This window comes from Humulus lupulus, chromosome 1, assembly GCF_963169125.1.
Source record: "Humulus lupulus chromosome 1, drHumLupu1.1, whole genome shotgun sequence".
Taxonomy (NCBI): Eukaryota; Viridiplantae; Streptophyta; class Magnoliopsida; order Rosales; family Cannabaceae; genus Humulus; species Humulus lupulus.
This window is the reverse complement of record NC_084793.1, coordinates 139,043,386-139,067,209: the sequence shown is the minus strand read 5'-3', so window position 1 is coordinate 139,067,209 and position 23,824 is coordinate 139,043,386. Positions and strand designations below refer to the sequence as shown.

General features: G+C 35.7%; 1 non-coding gene across 1 annotated transcript; it reads left to right on the top strand.

Annotated features, from left to right (window-relative positions):
- Positions 1-22,757: 22,757 nt before the first annotated feature.
- Positions 22,758-22,863, top strand: LOC133813133 (small nucleolar RNA R71). Its single transcript, XR_009884174.1, has one exon. It is a non-coding gene; the product is annotated as a small nucleolar RNA R71 (small nucleolar RNA).
- The last annotated feature ends 961 nt before the right edge of the window (positions 22,864-23,824 follow it).

Genomic DNA, 23,824 nt, shown 5'->3' with positions numbered 1-23,824 from the left:
AACATATTCATTAAACATAAGGAGAGAACATAGGTATTTGTGGCGACGATGTTCTTTCTACATATCAGGGCATCTAAGTTACCCCTCTAACTCATAGCTATTGGGGGGCTAACTATGGTAATCCCTTTGATTTGTCATGCTAGAAGTGGAGCTTTACCCGATGTTCCCTCTCAGGCACGTATGTACAACCGTCGATTCTAATCTCCTATGTGACTTTGGCGTTGAACTCTCTCGGATTTGTGCCCCCATGCACTACCATCGCCATAAGTTCTGGCGGTCTTATGGCTGTGCGAAGGGATGTGTTATAACATTCCCTTTCTTCTTTTTGTTCCCCTTTCACGCTCGCCACCCCCCCCCCCCCCCCCCTCAAGAGTTGGGAATTTTATGGCCAAGTTGTATACTGAGGTTATCGCCATTAATTCTCTCAGGGAGGGTCTCCCTAATATCACGTTGAAGGTCGAAGAACAGTTTGCTACTACAAAGTTCGTCATTACAGTCGTCTGTCTGGGCGGTTCTCCCATGGTCAGGGCTAACTCGATTGTGCCCAAGGGTTGTATCGAGTCTCCTGTAAACCCATACAAGGAGGTGTTACAGGGCTTTAGGTTCCTGATACCCAGTCCCGTCTTCTCTGAGGCCAGGTGATATAGGATGTCTATGGAGCTTCCATTGTCCACTAGGACCCGATGTACCCTCATGTTTGCAAGTTGAACAGTCAACACCAAGGGGTCATATGAGGTTCTTTAAAATTATTTGGGAGCTGGTCCAATTGGATTTCTCGCGTGAAGGGTGACTCGTAGTCAAGCTCTTCATCGGTAGTGTGCTCCCTAGACACCGTGATGATCTTGCTCCGAAGGCTCCTCATCTCGGTGTCTAGCTCATGTCACCTCCTATTCAAGGAGTCCCTCAGCTCTGTAGGGTCGGCCTTTCCCTTTTCTCTACTCTTCGGAGGGGCCACATGAGGTGTTGTCCTTACTTCAGACCTTCTTCTACTGAGCTTTTCTCTTAGGTCAGGTGGCGCCTCCCTAGAGGTGACTTCGACGTCATTGTGAGGGTTAGAGTTATTATTTTGCTCTGGCCCCTAGGGCTGCTTTGCCTTCCTAGGGTGTTCACGCCGCTTTGTCTGAAGGGTAATACTAGTGGAGAGTCGAGTCCTCCCATCGTCCACTGGGACTGTGGTTCTGCCCCCTCTTGACCTCTCTTTTTTCTCCTAGGAAGAGATATGTCTGATTTTCCCTGTAGTAGGCCATTCAACACCTCTTGCATGTTCTCTAAGGTGGTTTCTAGCCTTTGGTTCTTCTGGTTCAGTTCGCGTATCTCCTCTTTGTTAAATCGAGACCTCGAACTCAAGCTCACGGGATGGACTCGGGGGTTCTTGTCAGGCCTGCGCATCGACGGGTCCGAATCTTACCGGCTAGAGTTCGGCACCTGTGGCGCCCTTGGGGGCGGGAACTCGCCGGCATCTCTCACATGAGCAGCTGCTAACCTTGGACGATTCTCATCAGGTGGGACGGGCGGGGATGAGGCATCCCTTTCATCTTCATGAACCCCAGGCTCCTTTGATGCATTCACATTTTCGGGTGGTGGAGGATCTTTCATGGAGGCCTTCAGCTGGTCTCCTTCGAGGTGTACCTCAACCTCTCGTGGTTCTCTCAATCGCTTAGAGTGTCTCGGCATCTTTTCTACTGAAATCAATGGAAAAACAGTGGCTTGGCACTTATCCTTCCCACAGACGGCGCCAAACTATTGACGATAAGAACTCGTCAATGAATTATGGATGGAAAACTTAGAAACTTAAATTAATATCTAATGAACACAAATGAACTTATAAAAACTTGAAGGAAAATTGCAATTAGAAAATAGAAAGAAAACTCATATATTTCCCTTAGATCAATCTGATTTTACAAGAATTTTCCAAACCCCCCCCCCCCCCCCCCCACAATGATGAAGTGAGGTTCCCTTTATAGTGGGCTTTAGTGGCTCCTAATACATTGTTGTCCCAGGGGACCAGATTGTTCACAAGTACATTGTCAGGGGAGTGGTATCAGACGTAGTGGCACAGGTTGTGGAGCAGAAGGTTGTGGTGTCGGCTTCAGTACATGGTCAGAATATGTGGGAATGCCTCCACTTTAGTACCTGAATGTACCTCCACTACTTATTTAGTATGAGTGTCAAAGATTGGCTGGTAAGGACCACACCAGGTACCTCACTCGTACAACCACGACTTGTCTGGCACAGACACCATATATGTGCTTTGTCTTCTTTTGGTTGATACATACATTCTGTACCCTTATGTGCTCCTCACGCCTCATAGATGTTTTCACCTTTTCAAGATGTGCCTATACCTCAATCCACTCTATATCCTGCTAAGCATCAGACTACTTGTGGCCTTCATGGACATACACTTTCGAAGTGTTGGTCAGGTGTGTGTCGTGAAGACCCAAGCAACTAGAGCTTCCGTACGAGGCGCGAGGCGAGGTGGCTTCATAGAAGCACTAGGAGAGACGGTTCCACGGAGGCACTGGCACTATAGTCTCATGTGGGCGAAAGGAAATGGGGCGAGAGGGTCTCGCGTGGGCACAAGGCGCAGGGATGAGAAGGTCTCGTGTGGGCGCAAGGTGCAGGGGCGAGAAAGGTCTCGCGTGGGCGCGAGGCGCAGGGGCAAGAGGGTCTCGCGTGGGCGTGCGGGCGAGAGGGTCTCGCGTGGGCATGAGGCACAGGGGCGAAAGGGTTTCGCGTGGACGCGAGGCGCGGGGGCGAGAGGATCTCGCGTGGGCATGAGGTACGGGGTCGAGAGGGTCTCGCATGGGCATGAGGTGTGGGGACAAGAAGGTCTCGCGTGGGCTCGAGGTGCGGGGGCGAGAGGGTGGGGGTGAGAGGGTCTCACGTGGGCGTAAGGCACAGGGGCGAGAGGGACTCGCATGGGCGAAAGGCGCGGGGGTGAGAAGATCTCGCATGGGCGCAAGGCGCGAGGGCGAGAGGATCTCACGTGGTCGAGAGGCGCGGGGGCGAGAGGGTCTCGTGCGGGGCCGAGAGGGTCTTTCGTGGGTGTGAGGCGCGAGGGAGAGAAGGTCTCGCGTGGGGCCGAGGCGCGGGGGTGAAAGGGTCTCGTGTTGGCGTGAGGCTAGAGGCGAGAGGGTCTCGCGTAGGCACAAGGAGCGGGGGCAAGAGGGTCTCGCGTGGGTGCATGGCGCGGGGGCGAGAGGGTCTCGCGTGGGCACAAGGTGCGAGGGCGAGAGGGTCTCGCGTGGGCAAGGCACGGGGGCGAGAGGGTCTCACGTGGCCATGAGGCACGGGGGCAAGAGGGTCTCGCGTGGCCGCGGCACTTAAGCACGGGTCCATAGGACCTTCCGTGAGGTAAGCAAGGTGAAGTGAGTTTGGGCCTCGCGTGGGGTGAGACAGGTCAATCTCGCGAAGGCCTTGAGTAAGGCCTGGGTCTTTCAGGATCAGGTCCAATTTGCAGTGTTCATATACCCCTTAGCTTGACCCAAATCGGGCATTTATCCCTGTTGTCACCTTTCTGCTAAAATGCTCAAAATGATCTACTCACATCGAATTTCACATATATAACCACATAATAATGTGTTCACAAGCACATAACACATAGCAGTTACAAATATATCCTAAACAGGTCAAATTACAAAAATACCCATTGTTAACAAAAGCAGGTCTTTAAACACATTTAATACACATAATCATGCAAAAATAGTCATATAATAATATAACTCATATAATCACCCCACGAGCCCTCGCGACACGCTAAACAATACGCTTGATCATATTAGGAGTTTTGGAACGCTACATGAATGCCAACATTTTTTTTATAATTTCACATCCCCCATTGGTAAACATGAATAGTATTCACGTCTCCCAATGTAGGACATGAAATGTAATTTTTTCTTTTATTAATATAAACAGTTTTTGCATCCACCACACCCTTTCACAGTTTTTGCATCCACCACACCCTTTCATGTCCTACCTTGTAGGACATAAATATTCAACTATTCATGACCCTCAATGTTGGATAAGAAATGGCCTCTAACACTTTTCATGTCCTGCACTATTTATGCCAGACATAAAAATGTGACTAGAAAAGTTTATATTGTAGTAGTGATAACATTAACCATTTAAATAAATTCCTATTTTTCCTTTCCACTATACCATTTTATTGTGGAGTGTATCGAGCAATAAATTCATGTATTATAACATGCTCTTCACAAAATACGTTGAAATCATTTGAAAAGTATTCATCACCCATATCACTTCTAAGCACTTTAGTTTTCCTTTCCAATTGATTTTTAACTTCGGCTTTATATATTTTAAACACATTAAATCTTCTGTCTTTGTTCTTAAGAAAATAAACATATGTGAACCTAGAACAATCATCAATAAAAGTAATAAAATATGTCTTCCACCTCTAGATAACATACCATTTAGTTCATATAAATCAGTATGTATCAACTCTAGCATGTTAGAATTTCTATCAACATTAGGAAAATGCTTCTTAACAATTTTTTATTTTATACATAATTAACATTTATCATGCTCAATAATATCACTATGAATTAATCCACATTTAGTTGTTCTTTTGATATTGCTATAACCAATTTGTATAAGTCTATTACCTCATAGAGTAATAGAATTTGAGTAAAGCATATAAGAAGAAGAAGTAGAAGCATTAGTGGGGTTCACAAAATCAATTAAAGTACAAAGTTTATATATTCCAGCACAAGGATAACCCTTCCCCACAAAAATTCTTGCTTTTGACAAAATGTGCTTTTCATATTCAAGCACCACCTTGATGCCTAATTTGCTAAGAAAGTCTCCACTCACAAGGTTTCTACTCATGTTCAGTACATGGAGAACATTAGTAAGTAGAACTTTCTTCCCGGAAGTGAAACAAAGATCAATTGTATCCTTGTCTTCAATCTTAGACCTCCTTTCATTGCCCATTTAAATTTCATGCCCATCATTTGTGTCTTCAAAGGTCTTAAAGAAATACCTATCATAAGTGACATGGATGGTGGCACATGTGTCATACCACAACCTTTGCACTTTTCCATTGATGGCATTGACCTCACTTAGTATAGACACTAAAGTCTTCTTAGGTTGAAGCCACTCTTGCCACACACAAAGCAAGGCCTTTTGGAGCTCTTGAATTGCCCTTCATTCATTCTAGGACACAAGGGTTTGTCATTTTTGTCATGGGGCTTATTATGCCATTTTCCATTGTTGTTAGGAGGATTAACAACTACATTGGTTTTGGAGTTTCCATCAATAGACCCATCCACATGTTTATCTCAAAAACGAGACTCATACTCAATCCTTAGGTGCTTGAGAATATCTTGCAAAGAGATCTCCTCATTCTTATGAAGAATTTTCATCCTATAGCCTCTCCAAGATGGAGGTAACTTGGCTTTTATAAATTTAAAAAGGAATTGTTCCGGAAACACAATCTTAAAGGTGGAGAGTTTATTAACAATGATTTGCAACTCATCGATTTGGGGGAGAATGGGTTTATCATCAATAAACTTAAATTCAATATGTTGAGTGATAAAGAATTTCTCTGTACCGTCTTCCTCGAGTTTGTATTTGTTTTCCAAGGCCTCCAATAAATCTTTGGTGGACTTGGTGTTGGTGTAGAGGTCATAAAGACGATCCAAGAGGGTGTTTAGGATGTGACCCCGACATATGAACTCATTTTCTTCACGTTTCTTCCTTTAGATAACATCTTGGGTGTCATCCTTCTTTGGTGGATCAGGGTCTTTCAAATTCTTCTCCAAAACATAATACACCTTGAGAGTGGTGAGAATAAGCCTAATTTTGTCCTACCAATGCGCAAAATTAGTTTCATCAAATCTACCCAATCTAACAAAATCTTGAGTCATAAAAGTCAAAGACGAAATTAATAAAGATTTATACGTGGAGTTGTACAAAAAAAGAAACAAGAAGATATATAGAATTTAATTGTTGGGGAGAGTGAACTTACACCACCTATCAAGATAGATTTGGGATGAAACTTACAATATAGAGATTAAAAAAATTTAGGAAGAAAGCAAGTGCAAATCTCACAACGAAATCCAATCTATGACGAGAAGAACAACACCACTTTGTAACTTCAATGTTTTGGGAAAAAAACACCATAAGGCTCGTACACGAGGAGTATCATTGTCCAAATTCTCTATTTCCTAGCCTACCATTGAAGCTTAAGGCCTTTTCTAATAGGAAAATGAATTGAGATTGAACAAGCCTTTGAAATTCTCAATACAAGCACTTTCTTGATAAAAAAATTTGGAGAAAATTTATGATCTTTGAGAAATAGAAAGAGAAAGAGGTTAGAGTTGAAAAGTGTGATCAAGGCTTCTTAACCCTAAATACCTTTTTTTGTATATAGTGGGTACTGTCATTAAGTCTTTCTAATAAGATTAGTGCTCTTAAATACATCATTTTTTAGCCAAAATTAGACTTTCATGGAAAGTCCCATAGGAGACATGTCGAGTGTCTTCTGTCTTGGTTTTAGATTTTATGCTTTGTGGCGACATGTCACCACCTAGGTTGCGGCATGTAGTCTCCCCACTGGCTAGTGTGCCCAAAATCACCCTTAGTTACCTCCAAATGATTCCAAACTTTTAAGGTAAGCCTAGATATCTCATTTTATCTCTTTTGACCCATAAAATTCAATTATTAATGCCTACAACAAAAACTCATATTCTCACTTCAACTTAAATGAAAACCATTCAATGCTTTACACCACCTTATGTAAGACTACTTAACGATTAATTTTAACCAATCTCAACAGCGCAGAATACCAATTAAAGCAATTGAAGGAAGAGTGAAAAGGCCTAGCACCCAAATGTTGGTAGAAATTGAGTGATGCCTCAATCTAGTCACAAAAGGATGGACTACTCTAGGAATTTCCAACAAAGTCAAAATGTGCAGCAGGTTAATAGTGAACAGCATAGTTCAATAATTCTTCCCCAGCTTGTTCCAAGTGTGGGCGAAAAAATGCGGGACAATGTCTTCAAGGTTCCAACTGTTGTTTCAAAATCGACCAAGGAAGGCACTTTGTAAAGGATTTTCCTAATTAGCAACAAGGGACAAATCAAAAACAATTGAGCCAATTATACATTGACGTGGCTCATTGGAGTAAAACAAGGAAGAAGAAGCACTTCGAAGAACTACGAGCAGAGTTTTCACACTCACCACGGAAGAAGCCAATGCTGGAACATCAAAAATCGTATCAGGTCAGATCCTTATTACCAAGACTTCAGCAAAATTTTGTTTGACTACAGAGTATCACATTCTTTTATGTGAAATGTGTTTGCCAGACAATTAGAAAGAAACTTCAAAGAGAAGAAAGATAATTTTAGTGTTGCATTACCCTCATGAGAATCTATGTTATGATTTCATGGGCTAGGCTTGGTTTGCAATCGCTACCCCCAGTTGTCCGTTGGTTGCGGACATGGTACTTATGCACAGAACGCACAAGAAACATATTTTATGAAACTACAAGATTTTTGTGAGATTTATATTTGTACTTGTTGGACATTAGCTCACTTTTATATTTCTTATGTTGTAGATAAAATGAAGTCAGTTATGAACCTAGAAAAGGTGTGTGTGTTGAGACAGTGAGGCGATACACATGATGAGTGGGAACTAGTTGTTGCCACGTAAGTTCCACATTTTAATATTACAATTATTAACATTTTCTCATTTAGTTTCAGTATTTGGATTTTTTGTATTTCTAACTATTATGTTGTTGGTAAAATACTATTAGTACTTTTTTTGCACTTAATACTATCCAACTATTTTTCTAAAGTATGAAGATTTTATCATTTTTCTCCACTTTGAAATAACAATAGTTAATGAGGTATTTTATCTTCAAAGATCAAAATCTTCACTACAGTTTTCATAGAATATATATAAATATATATATATTGATTCTAAAATGTACAAATAATATTTTATGTTTATATTCTACAAAAGAAAGATAAATCTTGAAGAACATTTCTAAGTCTCCAAGTAGGTCGTTACACTAAGATTTATTAGGAATCATGTGTTCATGTTTTTAACTTAAAGTTTAGTTATTTTTAATGAAAAAAGAAGAAATAATCTAATATAGGCATAAAATTTGAATAAAGATATCATGATCTCCTACGGTATTGTACAGTTATTCCTATCATGAAAATATAAAATAAAAATGAAGTAATATATAATTTTAATCACAAAATAATAATGTTGAATAGAACAAAACAATATAACAAATTCTACTTTCAATGACACCCTACAATGTCTTATACCATTGGTGTAAGATATTAAAAATTAGGAGGAGATTTTAATGTCTTATGTTGGGAGATTGAAATTTTTTATTAATGACTAAAATTGTAAGTCAACAAAACTGTGGGAAGACGTTGAAAATCTAAGGTCTAACACGTGTCCAGTGAGGAGATCCAACATCTCCCACTAGGAGACGTGCCCACGTCTTCCAATGGGAGACGTTAGAAGTACATACATCAAATGCCTCCCACTTGGAGATGTAAGACACGTGGCACGTCTCCCAGTGGGAGACGTTGGATCTCCTCATTGGGTATACCCGAGCCTCTCCTTTTCTCCTCTTCTCTTCTTCTTGTGATTACACAAAGACAAATTGGGGGCAAATTTCTGGCGATTTTTAGGGCTTGAAGCTACGAGAATCTCTCCATTTTCAAGTTTTTGAGGTAAATTTTCTTCAAAAAAAATTATGGGTTTAGTATTAATATGATATATATATGCGGTTTTGTGTTAGTTTTTTATGATTATGAGTTTTTTCAATGGATTTGTAGGATTTTCTAGGAGTAAGAATATAATGTGGAACTTGAGATTTTGACTCAAAATTTCTATTGCAAGGAGACATTTGAGGTAAGTTTTGAAAATTATAAGTATAGTTCAGTGTTAAAATGATATTTAGTGAGATTTTTTTTTATTAGTTTTGATTATTAGTAGATTTTTGAGTGTGCTTCTAAGAAAATTACTTTGTTTACAATGTAGAAAATAATTTTAATTTGACATATCACATTGTATAGATTTTATTCAAGTATATATATTTATGATTTTTTTTAATTTTTATTATTATTTAATTCGAAAATTATGTATATTTGTATATATATATATTTCAATTTTTTATTAACATTCTAGCTAAGTTGATTATATATAGTTATGTTAAAATAAATGTTTTAAATAATGTTTAAAATTAGAGATATATGAAAAGTTATATGTTTTTGTTGATTATTGAGTTTTTAGTGACTTAGTTGTTAAAGTTTATAAGTCTGAGCTCTATATATACCACATTTTTGTTTAAGTTAATTAGTGGCTCATTGGAAAAAAAAATTATTTGTTTAGTAATCATTAATTAATTTATTAATTATTTTTGTAGGTTGAGGTTTTGTTAGAGTGAGATTTTATGGTGATGTTTGCCTCAAAATTTCTATTTCAAACACACATTTGAGGCAATTAAGTTTCTAAAATTACAAGAATAAGTTATTGTTAGATGTTTAATGATATTTGTTTAGTAATCTTTTATATTTTAATTAATTTAAATTTGTAGGTTGTGGTTTTGTTGGAGTGAGATGTTAGGGTATTGTTTGCCTCAAAATTTCTATTTCAAGCACACATTTGAGGTAATTAAGTTTCTAAAATTACAATAATAAATTATATATTGTTGGATATTTAGTGATATTTATTTATTAATTATTAATTTAATTTTGTTGGTTGTGGATTTAATAACAAACTGGACCGCTAAGTAAAGTAATTTTACTAGTTTGGATTATTAATTGCAAGAAGTACATATATATTCTTTTACTTCTACTTTTAATATTATTAAACAAATGGTAGAGGAGTTCGAATATCTTAACTAATCATCCATAGTGAAGTTCGTTCTGAGATTAAAATTGTATGCTGTGATGATAATTAAAGGTTGAGAACTTGTGTGTTTTAGTGAAGTAGGCTCTATGAAATTTGGTTGTGTGTTACGAAGCTATAAGGAAGAAACTTATTGTATATTGTTTCAATTGTTTATTTTTCTATTCACATGCAAACAGTTTAATCACTATCTTTTATTTTTCATAGACATAGGAAAATAATGGGCGACAGATGTGTTACCAATAATCTAAATTTACCAACCTCATTATTAGGTTTTGTTACTTTTTACCGCTTTCTTCATATATAGTGCAATATTTCTTAACTTTGCATATGTCTAACAAATATTGATTATCTTGTAAAACAATATTCAAATTTTTATTAATAAAGATTTGTGCTTTCATTTGAATTGATAATATCAATTTAATTAATTATATTAATTTCAATTTATTAATTATTAAATCAAATTAATTTTAATTAATTATTAAATCAATTTAAATTAATATTAAAGAAATATTAATTTAATTAATTTCTTCTTTTAAAAAAATTTGGGGACTTTTCAATGTCTCTCACTAGGAGACGTGGGATGTTTATCACGTCTCTCAATGGGAGACATTGAAAAGTCTCTGAGGGACTTTCAATGTCTCCTATTGGAAGATGTGAGAGACATCTCACATCTCCCAGTAAAAGACATTGAAAGTCCACATTTTTTGACACATTTCAACGTCTCTCACTAGGAGACGTGGGATGTGCACCTACAATGACTCCACCTACGATTTCTCTCGCAACGGGAGACATTGTAGACTTTTAATGTCTTCCAAATAAAGTCAAAACGGTTACATTATTATAGTGGAAATATTTTTTCCGATATAGAAAATATTAAGGTTTGATTGAAATATATATTATATGTTTGATAGTTAATATTATTTATTGGTGCATTTATTAGTCTTACATACTTAGTTATTTTGTGTTGGTGTCATGAGAATTAGATAGTTGATGCTCCTCAATTACTTCTAGTTATAATATTACAATATAGCTACTTAGTTAAACATATATGTTTAACCTAGTAATTACTAATTACATTAATTTCTTATTACCAAGTGGCTTACTGTTACAAAAACATATTTTATTTATTTAAAATTTAAAATATACAATTTTGAAGTTTATAAGAGTTGAATTATTATTATTAAGATTTTTTTACTCCTTTCAAATATTATTTTTAGGGAATATACGTATTGGGTACCCTATGTTTTCTTACACTTTTAAAAATGCTTAAATTACCCTCCATTATACCTAATTAATAAATAACTAAATCATTAAAAGATTAATTTTAAAATAAAAAAGGAAATTTGCAGCAAAAACCTCTATTCTTTTCGAGTTCACGCACCAATAACCCCAATAAAAAATTTTAACAGCAATACCACCGACTATTACATTTTTCTTGCAGTCGTCCACTTTGAACCATTAAATATTAGTTAGGACCACATGTTGCTAGCGTGTCTAGAATTTAATGAGGTGTATTATAACTAAATTTTTCTCCAAAAATCATTTAAAATAAATTAAATAAATAATTATTAATTAAATTTCTTAGTTTGCTTAATATTAACAAATTATTTAAAGAAAATCTTAAACAAAATCAAACAAAAAATATAATAATTTTTTTCTTTTCTTTTATTTTTTTCTTCATCTTTTTCTCGATGAAAGGTTCAACACTAGATTTGTTTTCTTCATCTCTTTCGCGATGAAGGGAAGCTTCAAAACTCAGTGACAAAGAACCAAAATCTCATAGATGGTCTTCAAGTTTTCAGAAACACAGTGCTCTTCGAAGATGGTCATCGAAGGTCATTCTTCATCAAAAGATGTGCGACGACTCAAAGGGAAGGACGGGGCGAAGACAGAAGAAGGATAGCTCCTTGGATCTGATCCGCTCCAGCAACCAAGCTCACCCTCACTCTGTCATCCCCAACTCTAATGAGACTCCCGCCAAGGATGAAAATGTCTCACCCTCACCCTGTCATCCCCAACTTTGACGACGACTCAACCATCCCCATCGTTCTTCAACTCCGAAGGTGGAGGCAAGTTTCTTAGCTTGGAGACACAAACAAGTGTCTGCCTTGCAGCCATGGGCTTGGAGGCAACTAGCTCACAGCATCTGGGTTTCAAGTCGGAGACGAGAACTCGACAGATCTAAAATGGCTTGGGCTGGAGATTGGCTATCGGAGGTGGTAGAGGTAGAAGAGGTGGCATTCCTTGCAGCCATAGGTTTGTTCCATTCCTTGCAGACTGATTGTGAAAATATATATTTATATATATATATATATGCATGTGCACGCAATCAATTCAAGTAATATAGATGATAAATAGAGTATCGTTCCCACAAAGACTATTTACCAAGTACCAATAATTGTTCTTTGATTTCTATTTGGCAACAAATTTTAGATGAATGAATTTAATTTTAAAATTGTAAATAACTTTGAACAAAAATAACTAATTAAAAGATGAAAATCAATATTAAAAATACCTAGGGTGTTAATTTCATCAACTTTTCATTCTACTAATTTTATTAAGCAGTTCTGAATTTCTTTCTTTCTATTCTAATAGCAGGTTAACATAAAACGATTCCTATTCTTTTTCAAGATATAAGATCTCATCCTATATGCAGGTTTTCTACATCTCTGTGGTATACTTAAACATATAGCAGGCATTAAGCATGGAAACCTAATTACTGTACAAGTCATGCAGGTACTTTCGTCCAATGTGTAACCTATGTGTATATCATGATAGAATATTTAATTCTCATCTCTTCGAATTTTGAATCAAAATCATAAATCAAGCAAATATTGATCAAGTATTTACTAGCATTAAACACACATTATAGAGATTAGAATAGAGAAGAAAAATCAATAGGACATCATAATTAAATTAGATAGAAATCCAAGTGACTACATTAAACTATAGATAAAAATGTTTAGTTCATATCAGACATGACTAAATCAACAAAATAATAATTCAAAAACATAATATTCAAGAACTTGAAAAAGAAAGAAAAATATAAAAATGCAGAGAAACTAGTCTAAGAATCAAAATTAGTCTCTAAAAAAGTAATTAAAATATGACGTAATGACCTAATTAAACCATAGGTATGAAAAAATCACAAACGCTTTATTTTTCATATGCTGGCTGCGACTTGGCCTTCTCTAGGTCGCGGCCGGTGTCTATTTTTGAACTCCTCTAAATCTGCATAAGTCTTCAAGCGCCACAACTCAAGCATAGCAAGTCATGGCCCGTGTCCAGAATGTCCCCTTGCTTAGCCTCTTACTTCCCCTTGTGCCACGACTTATAAGGGCAAGTCGTGGCACTAATTCCTTTCAATAGCCTTGTGTTTCTGACTTGTCTAGAGTTGCGACCCTAATTCCATTATTTCTCAAATCAAGTCTTTCAGCCTCGTTTATTCATCACAATGTGACTTTTACTCATCCTTAGCATCATTTTGAGTCGAACAACCACCAAGATCTTCGTTTTTCCACCATTTTCTCTTATTTTTACATTTTTCTCATGATTCACCGCACCAACCTACAACAAGAACAAACAAAAGTGTAATCTTGCACAAAACACACATAAGGACTCAAGATTACCACAAAAACACATTCTAAAACGACACTAAAATGAAGTTATCAAACTCCCCCAAACTTACTCTTTGTTCGCCCTCGAACAAAGGACTCAAAACAAACCTAGACTCTAACAACATGAATTATACCAACAACAACAATTATGCCTCAAAATCATGAATGTTAATCATATAATTCTCATAAAACTACTCAACAATTTATTCAATCTAGAATTTTGATCGAAACACTCGATCAACACACTTTAGTCTACTAACATTTTGGATTATCAAATCATGATCATTAAATAAAGGTATTTAGGATAAATTATGCTAACCAAATTCTTTCCAAGCAATCCATTCAAACCAAATAATTCCATAAGTTCTCTTACTTGCTACTCTCCACTAATAAAAATCATGATATACATAAGAATCAATAGGACTTGTATAAGCTTGTAATGATGGTGTAGGTAAAAGTAGATGAAAACGTAATCTTTAAGTTCACTTTACTATAAGCACATGACCCAAAAAGCACCGACTTTACTTCCATAGTAATACAATCCCATAATCTCCTTTCTTGTTTTTCTTTAGAGAGATGTAAAAAAAAATTAGATGATAGTCACACTCCCCCAAACTAGATTTTACTATATATTTGTATTGGGAGTGTATTGAACCTCTTTTTTTTCAATATATACTCTCTCTCTCTCTCTCTCTAAATTTTTCACTTTTCATTTTCTAAACCCACTAAATTCACAAATAAACCCCATTACACATCAATCCCCATAATAATTTTTCCAATCATATGTTCATAGTATATTAGGGATTGATATATAACCAAGTTTCAAGTATTAGGCTTAAATGATGGTTTAGACTAAAAAGATACAATGTTAGGCTCAAAAGGGGTAAACAAAGGATCAAGTAATTTAAGGTCATCAAGAAAATCTCAAACGGTCCAAATGATAGCCTAAATCATATTCCTAAGCATTCATGATATATTATTTCGCCTCAAATAACAAGTAAGCAAGTTCTAGAATTGTAGAAAATAATTTCTACTTTCCATTCATCATTCCACTAACCAATTTCAGCAAGCATAATCAATATAAAAAATATCAATTTAAATATCAATATAAAATATTCAACAAATGTTGTCTAAACTAAAATGAACTAACGGAGTGTTCAATCAAGCACATAGATTTTTTCAGATTTCATTTTCTTTGGATTATACTCATAACATTCACTTTATTATCATCAGAACTTGTTGTCAATCATCATTAATGTTGATAACACACTAAAATAAAACTCCAAACACTAACATAAACTAAACAAAACTAACAAAACAAAACAAACAGAAAAATAAGCTCCCTCCCCCAAACTTGAGCTAAACATTGTCCCCAATGTTTAAAAATAAGTAAAGAAATAAAACTTACCTTGTGTGAATCACTTCAAAAAAGTAGTGGATCTGGAAAAGGATGCCAAGGTGGTGGATGAGGAAAATACTGTCGGTCCGCCTCCTGATTTGACCATCGATAACCAACTCATTTTGTCTGTCAATCTGAGCTCTATGATAATCAGGAAGCTCTCCCAAATAATTGTGAGTATGTTGGTTTTGCCAAATGATATAATCCAATCTGGCCTAGTGCGGATTCGGTGGAGCCTCAAGTGCCAAATATTGAGGATATTAACCTCTCCTTTTCTCCTCAGCTGCCCTTGAATTAGCTGGTTGACATTGGAAGGCGCGGGTTCCTCAGCCGCATCTCTTTCCTCTTCAACTCTCATCTGCCTGGGTTGTGGTACTAGTGGCTCCAAAGATGGGTCATCAAATTTATACATCGTAGCACGAGAAATAGTCCCCATTGTCTTCCTATAAATATCACTAGGATATTTAGGTACCTCCCACGCTTCACATAGATCAGTAATCATTGATCTGTGCCCCAAATCGACGGTAATAGTCAGTTGGTATAAATCCCTGATACCTGTGCAGATAACTCGGCCAATATCGATAGAGAGTCCCATCATAATAGCATATACCAGAAGACACCGATCAGTACCCACTTTAGATAAGTGAGTGTTGGGTATAAGCCGCACACTCACAAAAAGAGTCCAGGCCTTGGCCACACAATTCATTCGATATCTTCGTAAATGCTTTGGTTCTCCATTTTGCATGACAAAAGTAGAACCAGGAATGCCTAATGTTTCTGCCACCTCAGTCCAATCAATTTCACTATTATACGCCAATTGATAATATTCATCCTCGTCTTGCAACAACATGGGTAATTGATATAGGGCATCAATATTATCAATATCTCATTCTACTGAAACCTATCGCACAAACACATTTCTATTAACTGCCCCAGAAAAATTGGCATATAACTCATAAACCATTGAAAAATTAGCCTTGGGAATTTTATCATCCACAAAAAGTTTCCCAACGATGGTGTTGAATTTCAGCCCGAATGATTTTATAAGTTTCCTGAGGGTAAGGATCTTCTCGATATTCCATTCCTCTCTCTTGAATTACAAGACGCTGAGATAATCTTTGATAGTGATAAAAGGCTTCCTTAATAATAAACCTAGTTGGATCAAATTATTGAATTGGTTGAGGTGTTGGCGGGATTGGCTGAGTTTGGGGTGGTTGGGTGCGGGATGTTGAAGGGAAATTAACGTTTTTAGAAGAGGCAACCCTTGTAGGTTGTTTTCTTGAACCCATACTTACACAATGTATCAAACAGGACAACACAAAAATTGGGCAGCATTTCCACTAATTTACTATAATTTCCTCAACTGATTAACCCCAAAAATATCACTCAATGACACTAAAAAGACTAACAAGGCAGTTCAACAATCCAATTCAATCCCTTAGCACAAAATTACTTAAATCAAAACATCAAGAACATCAAAAAGGAAAACTTACATGCCCTTGAATCTTGAAGACTGCCCACTCTTCAATTCTCCTTTCAATCTTCACTTATCATCAATAGAAAAAATTAGGGTTAGATTAAAAGAAAGGAAGAAAGAAATCAATATGAACTAGGAATTAGAAATTAGGGATATGGCTTAAGGGTATTTTAAGTAGAAGGATAAGGGAAGAAATTTGAGAGCTTTTGCTAAAGAAAAATTGTTTTGGGATGAAAGAAATGAAAAATGAGAGGTATGGACTAAAAAAAATGATTTTTAAACCACCATTCTTCTTTCAGACACAAGCGCGCCGCGACTCAGCCTCATTAAGTCGTAGCCTGCCCCTATGTTAAAATCTCAATTATTCTCTATTTTGGTCGAGGATCGCAACTTATAAGCCTAAGTCGCGACCCACCCCTCCTTCAATTTCCATACTTTCTGACTTAGCGTGAAGCCGCGACTTAGAACCTCAAGTCGCGACTTGACCTTTTTTTACAAACTTGAAAACAACCTTTTCACGAATTGCATGATTTTTTACAGACTTTATACTAAAAATAAAAAAATAAAATAAACAAACTTTACAAATCCAAAATGAAATTAAATAAAATTGTCCACTAATTAAAAACAAAAACAAACAAAACTAAAATAAATATAGGAATGCCTCCTATAGCGCTGTCGTTAACGTCATTTAGCCGGACGCTTTTCTTCTTTAATATTCAACTTGGATCAAGTCCTCCCCTCACGCCCTTGAGAGCCATAGTGTCATGAGTTGGCCCTAGTTTCTTGTGATTAGAAACTGGTGAACTTTCCCCCACTCATATAACATTCGAACCCTTTCACTAAAGAACCTTTTTAACCGATGATGCCCCTTTTGCATTCCAGATTTAACTATGGATCTTTTCTTAGATACTTCCAACTTGTTCTCTCCTTAGTTTACCACTTCAACTCTACAACACGTTGGAATTTCTGTTGCTGCAAAAACATTAAATATTACTTCCTCTTTTTGTACTCGCAGCTTTAACTCACCCTTTTGTACATCGATTAAAGCCCTACCAGTAGCCAAGAATGGCCTTCCAAGTATTATTGGAATATTTTTTATCTTCCTCCATATCTAGAATAATAAAGTCTGCAGGAAAAATGAATTTACCCAGTTTCACCAATATGTCCTCAATCACTCCACAAGGATGATTAACTGATCTATCTGCCATCTACAAAGACACAGTAGTTGGCCGAGCATCTCCCAAATTCAACCTCTGAAAGATTGATAGAGGCATTAGATTCACATTGGCCCCTCAATCACATAAAGCCTTGGTTTCTATTGAACCCCCTATAGAACATGGAATTTGATGCATGTCGTATGCCATATCAAATTTGAATATATATATATATTATTCACTTACACCAGCTACTTCAGTATAGCGGTAAATAAGGGTCGAACCCACGAGGACTATGATCAAATTATTATTCAAAATAATACTAGACTGAAATTAAAAAGGGGTTTTAGTTTTAATAGCTGAAAACATAAAATAAAATAAATATCAAAGATTGAATAACTAAGGATATAACGATATTAAAGAAATAGTCAAGAGTTACTCTCCACCTTCAACAATCAATCTATCAACAATGATGAATAATATTCCCTATTCCCAATTAAACTATTAACCCCGCAGATAAAACTTAAGCAATCAATTATCCCAGTTTCCCTAATATAATTAATTAAAGCTAAGCGCTCTTAATTAACCCTTTTTACCCAGCAATAAACCTATTAAGCATGCAATTTATTTAACCTAGTAAAAGCATTACATTTTGTGGAAACAGGTTAATCTAGGCAACAAATTCATTAAGCATGCAATTCATTTAACCTAGGTTCTATTTCTCATCACAATTAAAATACCCGTCACAATACCTTAATTGCAATTTATCACTTTACTTAGAATCCTAAACTATTAGGTGAATAGAAATCCTAAGATGATAGTAGAACAATGCAAAACCTTAATTAGTGGCCATCAAAACAAGATTTTACAAGATCCATGACATTTAAATAGAAAAATAGAAGCAATTTAATATAAGGGAATAAAAAGAATAAAATTCATCAATGCATTCAAGATCTCATGTCTAAGGTTTTGAAATAAACCTTAACTATAGAGAAAACAACTCCATAATCATATTCATATTCATAAACATAAATATTCAATGAAAATAAAAGAGTTTTTAGAAGAAAGAAAAACTAGATTGAAGAATATAGATGATGATGTTTTTTCCTCCTCTGCTGCTCTAGCTTCTAAAAATCGCAATCCAAAGTTATAATAAAAGTTAACCCTAATCCCTTTTATATCCCCCCAAAAATTACATTTAAAAATTGAAATTTAAGAAAAAATCGATCGCCGGCTGCGGCCAATGATTCTTGGTGGCCGCAGCCACTAGAAAAATGTATTTTCTAGAAAATCGGGCTCCAGCCGTGACCTGGGACATTGCTGGCCGCGGCCACTATATTCTGTCCCCCAGGCCGCGGCCTCGAATAAGGTTGGTCGTGGCCGTAGCAAGTTTTCCCGTTTTTCGGTTTTCTTCTGCTGTAGTGACCGAAAGTATTTTAAGCATAACTTCCTCGATATAACTCGGAATTGGACGATTCAAAAATATATAGAAATCTAAGAAAAATATCTAAAACTTCTATGTCTAGGTATATTTCCAAAAAAGTATTAAAAAGTTATCAAAATCAAGTATGAAGTTTCAGACTTGTAATTCCGAGCTTAACCATTGCTTGTAAAACATCCCAAATTCATTCACTTTCACCCAAATGTCTTGAAAATCCTAAAAACACAAAATAAACTAATTAAAAATATATAAATAAATAATCAAGTGCATAATAATAGAAGAATAATGAATTAAAAATAGACAAATTCGGTACTTATCAGAATTTTTAAACTACCAGGATCTTTAAGCTTTTGAGGTAATTTCTTCTGAAGTATCGCACTGCACTCCTCATTAAGTGCCACTGTTTCATAATCCTCTAGCTTCCTTTTCTTTGACAAAATTTCTTTCATAAACTTCACATAACTTGGCATTTGTTCAAGTGCCTCAGCAAATGAGATATTAATGTGTAGTTTGTCAAGATTCCCCTTTCGAAACTGTTGAGGATATGGAATCCTTGGTGTTGGCTCGGTGTATTTTGGTTTCTCTGTCATTGGAAGGTCTTCAGTAGCCTCCTCTTATGCTGGACTAGTAACATGTTGATCACCTATCTTCTTCCCCATGTCATCCACTATAGGTCCATCATACTTAGTCGCAGACCTCAAGGAGATTGCATTACACTGTTCTTTAGGATTTACCTCTGTAGAACTAGGCAAATTCCCTTACTGTCTACTAAAAAACATTTTAGCCAATTGACCTATTTGTGTCTCCAAAATCCGGATAGATGCCCTGGTTTCAGTCATGAACTGGTTCAGTACATTGGGATGTACTTCTGTAGAGTGCTAGAATATTTACTTAACTAGCTAGATAGCAGTAGTTAGTATTAGTTTGTAGTATGTTAGATTCCGTGGATTTTGGTTCAAGTCGGGACTTAGTAGGACGCTCGTAGGAATAGTTATGGGTTTTATAAGTTTAACCTATAGTTTAGAAATATTAATTATAACATAAGGTTTAATTTTAGTAGTTATGATTATTATAGTTTAGTATAGGTTTATGATATTAGTAGTCTTGTTTGTGGAAAATGGGTGATTTCATAAGAATAAATTAATTATGATATTATTAAAAAAGTGTTATGGATCGAGCCTACATAAAGCCCAAAAGCCCAATAAGATTTTGGGCTTAGTAAATTCGAAATCAACCTAGGGAATTAGAGTTTGTTATTTTATGGTTAGTTAAGATATTTGTGGATTAGGTTGTTATTTAGATAAGTAAATAGATTTTCCATAACTTTAGGGTACTGTAACGTCCCACCTATTTTTGACTCAGTTATGTTATGAGTTTTGAAAGATAGTATTTCTCGAAAGTTGTGGATAATTGAATTAGCTTTCTAACGGTATAAAGATTGTCTAAATAGGAATTATACAACTCCAGTTATGTTGATTTTACTACAAGTGAGTTTAGAGTTACGAGATTTAGGAAGTTAGAAGTTAGGATTCTATTTTATTTAAATTGAATTTGGATTATAGTTAGAATGAAATTAAGTATTTTTATTAAAATAAAAGAAAGATCTAGAAACTCTAGAACCTTCCAGAACCACTAAGAGCATGACACTTGTCATAATCATGTTTATTTAAGGATTTAATTATAAAAGAAAGTTCTAGAAACTCTAGAATCTTCCAGAACCACTAATAGCATGACACTTGTCATAATCATGTTTATTTAAGGATTTAAGTATTTTTTTTAATAGGATAGTTTCACTCCTCAAACTCTATAAATAGGACTTAGTGCTCAGCCATTTTCTTCATTCTTCAAGCTATGTTCAGAGCCTTCAAGCTGCTAGGATTTCTATAGAGTGATACACTTGAGTTTTGGGGAATAAAAGCTTTATCATCTTAAGCTTTATAAACACTTGAGTAGTGAGATAAAGTGTGTTTTCGATATTGAAGTTTAGATCGGTTCTAGTTCATCCAAGGTAATATTATTCATAAGTTATATTCTTTATGATTCCTTAGTTTTCCTTAAGTCTCTTTCAGATCCTAACTTTTGTTTATGGTTTCGTGGTTAGGTGTTTAAGTTCTTAAACATTAAGGTTCTCGGTAAGTTTCCCTCGTTGATGGTTTAATTTTCTTTCATATTCTTTTCTATAGATACTCATATGTTTTTATCTTGGTTTTAGGAGTGTTCCAAGTCATGTCCTTGTTCTCAATTATCTCGGTGTTGGTAAGGAAAAATAGAATAGATTTTATGTGTTTATGTTTATGTTATAATATATTATGTTATGATATATATGAATATGTTTTGTAGTCTTTGGGGCTCATAGTTGCTTAGCTAGTAAACATCAATGTATTTTGAGGCTTATAGTTGCTTAGGGGCTCATTATTGCTTAGCTAGCAAACCTCAATGTATTTTGAGGCTCATTGTTGTTAGCTAGCAAACCCCAAATGTTTTTATGTTATATAGGGCTCATAGTTGCTTAGCTAGCAAACCTCAATGTATTTTGAAGCTCATAGTTGCTTAGCTAGCAAACCCTAATGTTTACCATGTACATGGGTCAGAGTTGTAATAGATGTTTTATAGTCATATGTTTTGATATAGTCTTATGTTTATGTTTTATAGTCATATGTTTTGATATAGTATATGTATAGTATGTGTTTTGATATAGTCTTATGTTTATGTTTTATGTTATATGTTTGATTGGTAGATTTTCCTTGCTGGGCATTAGGCTCACTCCTTTATTTTTAGTGTGATGCAGGAAGTTAGATACGGAGGATGAAGGATTCTTGGTGGCTTGACTTGTGTGTTGAGGATGAATGGAATGGATGGGTTGCGTGTCGATTCGAGGACGACGTTATTTTTAGTCTTTTAAATTATGTTTTTTATGTATTTTCCGCAATAAGTTTTGTAAACAACTTCATTTAATTTAAAGTTATGTTTTATTTTAAAATAATGGGATCCCATACCGCTCATTTATGTATTTCAATATTTACTTTGGAGTTTTTAATAAAGTTATGATTATTTCTTATGTATGTTTTATTTAAATTAGTAGTTATGTCTAGTAGTTTTAATGGTCCAAGGTCTTAGAAATAGTTGGGTCATTACAACTTCAAGTTGTGTTGTTGGTGTATTCATTGGAGGATGTGGTGGTGGATGAGATGGGCGTGGGTTTGGATCATAATAAGGCCTAGAATGTAGTCCATAAGTAGGTTGTTTAGGGGGTTGTTGAGGTGGATACTGCGGTTGTAACCCATGATTATTTTTCCAAGACAGATTAGGGTGATTTTTCCACGCAGGAGTATATGAATTGGAGTAGGTATTGGGTGCAGGTCTTGAAAACTTATCAATAACCTGTGCCTGTTCCAAAGGCATATTATTCACGTCTGTTGAGTAACTAGTTGTGCTTGGGCATTATTCATAAGAATGTGGTCCCCCACAAATCTCACAACTCGCGACATTATGCACCTGCATTGCTTGTGCGGCGAGGTTATTCTACTGTAATTGCTTAGTTAGAGATGCCACTTGAGCGGTCAATAAAGCAATTGGATCAACTTTTAAGACTCCGGCTACTTTCTTATTCTCATGCTCAGTAGGCCAATTATAGTTATTCATGGACATATCTTCCAATAATTCATATGCTTCATTAGCGCTTTTTCTCATAAACGCTCCTCCCGACGCTGTAATTGTCCTTGTATTTCCCCCCAAGCCATTGTAAAATGTATGAGCTAGCAACCACTTCTCTATTCATGATGTGGCCATTTCCTTTACAACTCTTTAAATCCTTCCCATGCATCATATAAAGACTCCCCATCGAGCTGGTGGAAGTTATTAATCTCTCCTCTTATTCTGGCTGACTTCGTAGTAGGAAAATATTGACCAAGGAATTTCTTAGCCAAATCTTACCAAGTAACAATAGAGTTGGCTTGTAATGAATTCAACCAACTCTTAGCTCTGTCTCTTAGTGAAAATGAAAATTATCTTAATCTTACAACATCGTGACTCAACACATTCATTTTGAATGTCGCACATAGCTCTAAAAAGTGTGTGATATGGAGATTTGGATCCTCATTTGGTAACCCCCCCCCCCCCCCCCAATTGTACACAATTTCGTACCATCTAAATAATTGACGACTTTATCTCAAAATTATTTTCCTCAACAGTAGAAGGATGAATGCTTGAATGTATCCCCGTAACAGTAGGGAGTACATAACTTCTCAATGGTGGATCGGCTTCAGCTGCATTACCCATATTTGCATTGTTGTTGACAACATTATTTGCGTTCTCAGACATGGTAAAATCCAACATTTTCTTTTTCTTGCGATTTTCTCTGCACGTTCTCTCAAGTTCAAGATCTATTGGTGTGAGTGCCTTTTTCCTACTTCCTTGCATATACCAACAATTCCTAAAACAAACAACAGCCTCGATCCAAAGAAGTGTTAAATATAGAAACCAAATAAGAACAAACAAAAATTAATTTTGATATTGGAAATTAATTCCCCGACAACGACGCCAAAAACTTGATCGTGAAAATATATATATATATATATATATACGTAAGTGCACGCAATCGATTCAAGTAATATAGATGATAAATACAGTATCGTTCCCACAAAGACTATTTACCAAGTACCAATAATTGTTCTTTGATTTCTATTTGGCAACAAATTTTAGATCAATGAATTTAATTTTAAAATTGTAAATAACTAATTAAAAGATGAAAATCAATATTAAAAATTCCTAGGTGTTAATTTCATCAACTTTTGATTCTACTAATTTTATTAATCAGTTCTAAATTTCTTTCTTTCTATG